Source organism: Gymnoscopelus braueri (assembly GCF_963280865.1).
Source record: "Gymnoscopelus braueri genome assembly, chromosome: 10".
NCBI lineage: Eukaryota > Metazoa > Chordata > Actinopteri > Myctophiformes > Myctophidae > Gymnoscopelus > Gymnoscopelus braueri.
This window is the reverse complement of record NC_137611.1, coordinates 10,541,204-10,547,021: the sequence shown is the minus strand read 5'-3', so window position 1 is coordinate 10,547,021 and position 5,818 is coordinate 10,541,204.

Sequence of the window (5,818 nt, the reverse complement as noted above, 5' to 3'; positions counted from 1 at the left end):
GTGTGTGTGTGTGTGTGTGAATTATTATAGGAACACGGGCACGTTTGCCAAAAATATCAAAATAACATTGTTTGTGACACATGACATGCTGCCACTGCTGCAGCCTCCTGGAGAGGGTACCTGAGCACCGGCTCTCCCTCTTCTTTCTCTCCCTCTCTCTCTCTCTCTCTCTCTCTCCCCATCTTCTCCCGGTCGCTCTACAGGGGTCAGCCCCATCACTCTTTAACGAGCGGGGAATCTGTCTCCCTTCCTGTGGCGACACTAGCCCTCCATGCTGTGAGTTTAGTGATGGTGTGTGGTGTTAATTGCCTTCGATACAAGAACCTCCACCCCACCCCTCAGGTTTTTATCTCCTTCCAATGCTATGCATGGGAGCTTGTACTGTGTTGAAATGGTGTGTATACCCATCCTATCAAAGACCCACATCATATATAGCCTTATTATGTCTCGTCGTACCACGGTGTCGGGTGCCAAAAATAGCCGAACTACAAGTCCACGAGGGCATTGCCATGCGACGCCTCGTGGGCTTGCAGATCGTCTGTTTTCGGCGGATCTTTTAGAAGCCTCCTCGTCCACCCCGTCAGACTATATAACTGGTGTCAGATGTTTTTGCACGGGCCATCGTCTGAGGGCTTTTATGTGCTTTGTGTGCGTCTGACGGACACGTTTCACGAGAAAACACACAAAACACCGTAAATCGTTTTTTCTATAGGTTTACTTGTTTTTTTTACGACTCCCCATATCGTGGTTTTGACGAGGAAAAATGCACAATACCGAGCTCTTCTCTCCCTTTTTCCCCTCATTTTCAGCTCATCATCCCCTCCCCCTTTCTTGCAGATTGGAATTCATTAGCAATCAAAGAGCCACTGACAAACGCCCAATCTTAATTACCCTCTCATTTGCATATTTGCATATTAATGACTGCAGACTTTGCTGTTTTCTCTGCTGCAGCAGTCCCCCCTACACCCTCCCCTCCCCTCGTTTTAGACTTGCCACCCAGCACACACACACACACACGCACACAGTGTCTCTCTCTCTCTCACACACACACACACACACACGCACAGTGACTGCAACGCCGTTGCTTTTCCCACTCCCTGCTCAAGGCCTTTCTCCTCTGACTCAAGTTGAAACACATTCAAGGAGACGTTTCATTATCGCTCCAAATATGAACCAAATTTGGTGCAGATGAATCACTGTGGCTCTCATTTACATGGACGCCTTGACGTGAAGGGACACATTTCAGCCTTCCCTTTACTTTGCAACCTTTTGCCTTCCTTCCAAAAAAATAGTAACATTAACTTGATGGCAACCTGTGCATACACACACACGACACAACAGTATCTTTATATATAATTAAGATCAGACTTGTACTCAAATAACTATTATGGGAGTAATTCTACCATTATGACAAGAGATACCAAGGCCTTTTACTGATATGTACTTCATGTGCTGCTGCCCCCTTCTGGTGACAGGCAGGTAATACAGAGGGAAAAAATGGAAGTGTGAACGTGTGACAATACATAACCATTTATTTATTGACAAATTACTTTTTATAAAGACAAAAAAAAGCTTTTTCGGTGGTTTTCGCCATTAAAAACCATCTTCCATTTTTAAACCGTTTAAACAGGAAATTCACAAAGAGAACAAAAAAAAATAAAGCGGCGAAAGGAACCCCCCCCCCCCCCCCCCCCCCCCATCACCCCCACCCCGCCCCCCAGACATAGATAGGAAGGATGCACTTTCATGGCAAAGCCCCATGTCCTTTGCTTGTTATAAGTAGAACATATAGATTTCATATATAATATAGATTTATAAATTACTTTTTTGTGGTAATAATCATCTCACAGACTGCTCAGTGTTAACCATGCAGTTCTCTCTGCAGAGATAAACAGGAAACGTTCTTTCAGGGCAGATAACTGGCTAAAGAGAAGAAAAAACCTGATTTATACGTTAAGTTGCGTGCCAGCCATGTGTCATCGTGCAACCTAGGATATTATCAGGCATAAAGGTTGCTACAAAATAATCTTCCGCAACTTGCCTCTCTCTCTCTCTCCCTCTCTGCTCCCCCGGCCGGCTGCTCGTCGGAGGGGGGAGGGCACAAGGACAAACGGGGGACACTGGTTCCAAGGTACTGTCTGTCTGCGTTTCTGAGACACCGTCCCAAGGGAGCACAGAGTACAGGTTTTGTTTCCTTTTCTTTCCTTTTTTTTTTTTTGCTGGGACAACAGAGGTTCATGCTAAAATGTTCGCAACATTGTGTTTTCAACTCAAGGCTTTAAAAAAAAGACCCCAAAAAAAAACCAACCAGAAGCATCAGCAGAAACATTTAAATGACCTTTTTTTCCCCCCAAATCCGTGAATTTCATTGGCCGCCGACGTTATAAGGCTGATTTATGCGTGGTTGTGTGCACCGGTGTCGCGCTTTAAAAAAATTGCTGATCTACAAGCTCGCAATGCGTCGCGTAATATGCGACGCATTGTGAGTTTGTAGATCAGCAATTTTTCGATGCAGGATAAGTGACAAAACTAAGCATAAATCAGGCATAACTGTAAACATGGTAAAAAAAAAGATTTTGACAACTTGGAGTCAGTCAAGCCTTTCATGACGGGAGGATCAAAAATGCAGAATTCTCCTCAGGTTCCAGAAGAAGCTACAGCCAATTATTCTGTAGAAGATGCTCCTCTGCCACCCAAAGGCTCTTACAATTTGGATTTTGACAACTTGGATTCAGTCAATCCTTTCATGACGGGAGGATCAAAAATGCAGAATTGCAGAACCATCGTTACTATGGTACTTTCTACTTCACTTACTAGCACAAAAAAATAAAATAAAAAACACCTGCCCCGCCCCAAAAAAAAGAAATTACATAACCACCCATGCATACGATTCCTCAAACACTGTATGTGAACATGTTCATCATGAAAACAAGTTCACATCTATTACACATGTAACTAATATCAAGTCCTGATTGCAAAGAACACCTGGGAGAACAACGCACTGTGACTCTCCTGCCGGGATACCCTCACATACATACATACATACAGTACAGTACATACTGCAGGGAACCCTCACAAACATACATACAGTACATACTGCTAGGAACCTTCACATACATACAGTACATACAGAGGGACTCTGTATGCACGATAGAAAAAAAAAAACACTTTACTTAACACTTGGGGTGCCAAAATCGTAAATCTACGTGAAATCAATCTTTTTTTTCTTCTTTTTTTTCACAAGGGGGGGGGGGGGGGGGGTTAGCGCAGCTCTGGAATCACCCACGGTGACTCTGAGAAGGAAGGGACAAAATAAATCTATCTCCTTGCAAAAAAGATTACATATTTCCTTAACTTTTTACAGTGGGGAAAAACGAGTCCCGTTCGATCCGAGATCACTCCGCCCTGGTGACTCGCGTGAGAGATGTTATTGTTCCAGTCGTTAGCCAGGACCGTCGACCATGGTGCACGCATATATTGTTTACAATCGGGTGCTCGTCGTGGAGTCTGCTGCTGTAAACAGCGTAGCGGTTATAAAACGGTGAGATCTATGGCACTCAACGTCACTTTTTTAATACAACTCTGGCACCGAATGTGTTAAAAGGTCGGGTCTATAATGCACTATAAATCACATTTATAATGTATTATAATGCACTGATAAGTCACATCATTAAGCACATAAATGTCACCCTTTTGGAAATTGTTCAGTAGGACCCAGTTAGGGCCGGGGCGGGCCTTAATTTTCAGGCCTGTTGAGAACTCTAGCACAGAGACAGACTCTTTTCAACATTGGGGAAAATAACAGACCTGAAACACCCCTTCAGCCCTTTCTAGTTAATTATGAACATGTATAACTTCTGTTATGAAGCCATATAAGTGCATTATAGACTCCATCTCTAAGTAAAGTGTTACCAAAAATCAATACATCAGAAATAAAACCTCTTAATAGAGAAAAATACAGTTATGAAGTGCAGCTATTACGTGTGCATATTCTTTGTTTGTTTTTTTTGGGACAAAATATTCATAAGCATTTTGTACGACTACTATGCTTATGGTGGCGAGATAATAAAAATAAAAAAAGCGTCATGGTATTAAGAGATCCATGCGACGGGAAGCCGGTCGAGGCGGGGTTCTGAATGCTCGACTTTGTTGACGATATTCCCAGAGGAATCCCAAGCCCACCCTCTTGCATACAGTGGCATTCATGATAGGCAAAAGATTCAATCTGAATCCAATAGATAGATCCATAGATATGTAAACCCCCCCACCCCCCTCTCTCTCTCTCTCCCAAAAGCAAGTGATTAGATGGCCCTGCTAGGTGAGTAGGTGACACACAAAAAAAAAAGACCCCAAACAAACATAAAAAAGTGAAAAGTAAATTAATCGAGACCAGCAGCCCTCCCTCTATGTTGGCACCAAACATTCAGAGGAAATATAAGAATGATTTAACAAGGAATAGTCGTTGACGGTGGATGTCATTGTAAGCCCATCCTCGACAACGACAACAACGAAAAGGTTTGGTTTTTGTTAACGTTGCATTGCCACCGACATGATTGGATAACATTGTGGTTTTAAGTGAGGAAGAAAGGGGTTGTACAGTATTTGACACATGGAGTGGTACTTGGAGCAGTGGTATTACGTTACGTGCAATCGAGTTGTTGTTGTTGTTGTGTGCGCCAGCAGTATTGGACAAACTCCTGTACAGCAGATAAAGATACATTTCAACCTGGCAGCCCCCCATTATGGCCATGTCATTATCACATTAAGGCCTGAGGTTCCGATTCTTACTAATTCCTAACAGTTTTCTGAAAAACATATGTTTCTATATCAGTGGTTCTCAAACCTTTTCATGTCAGGGACCCCCAAAATTATATGTATTTGCCCGCGGACCCGCCATCTCAAAATATTTTGTTCCAGGGAGAAGCAAAGATTTGAGTTAAAAATGTTTGCTTTTAAAAATATATATATTCAAAGATTTGCACACATTTTCACGATTCTTTCAAAAATAGCAGATCTACAAGCTCGTAGCCTCGATCTCCAGGCTTCTATTGTTTAGTGTTGCTAAAAAATAAAAGCCTGGCCCAGCTCGTCGGTGTACTCGGTATAAGGAAGTGTTTCACTTCCCAACCAACCAGAGTGCAGTGGGCGTCGCTCGTAATGTTGTGTTAACGGGGCGGGGGTTGACGGACAGATCGGTGAACCAATGGGATCAGCCGCAGTCTCTCGCCGGCTCTTTACACCCGCCCCTCTATACACGAAATCAGGAGCGTTGGGGCAGTCTAACAAGCTCGTAGCGCGGCACTCGGTGCCGCGCTACGAGCTTGTAGATCTGCTATTTTTGAATAGCCAAAAGTGTAAAACAATGCTTTTTTAGCTCAAATGAAAAAGTGTCACAGATGCGTTCCAGGCCTTAATGGATTATAGGCCCAAGATTTCCCCCCAAGAAAGGAAATAGCTTGATCTACAAGTTCACGCAGCGCGTTGTGAGCTTGCAGATCAGCCAATTTCCGCTATTTGTCGTACGACAAAGTATTTATATAGGGCGCACGTGGTGTAACTTCACGGAATGTCGGCACACAGAATCACCAAAATGGAAAACGGAGGGGTTGTTTGGAGGAGAACCCTAACACAGATCCAACAAATTAGCTCGTACTGTCGAGTGTCGGAAACACACGGACGAGTGGCACTAAATGAGTTAAGACCGGGAACGCATCTGTGTCATCTTAAGATTTATTTGGCTATTCAAAAAATAGCAGATATACAAGCTCATAGCGCGGCACTCGGTGCCGCGCTATGAGCTTGTAGATCTGCCATTTTT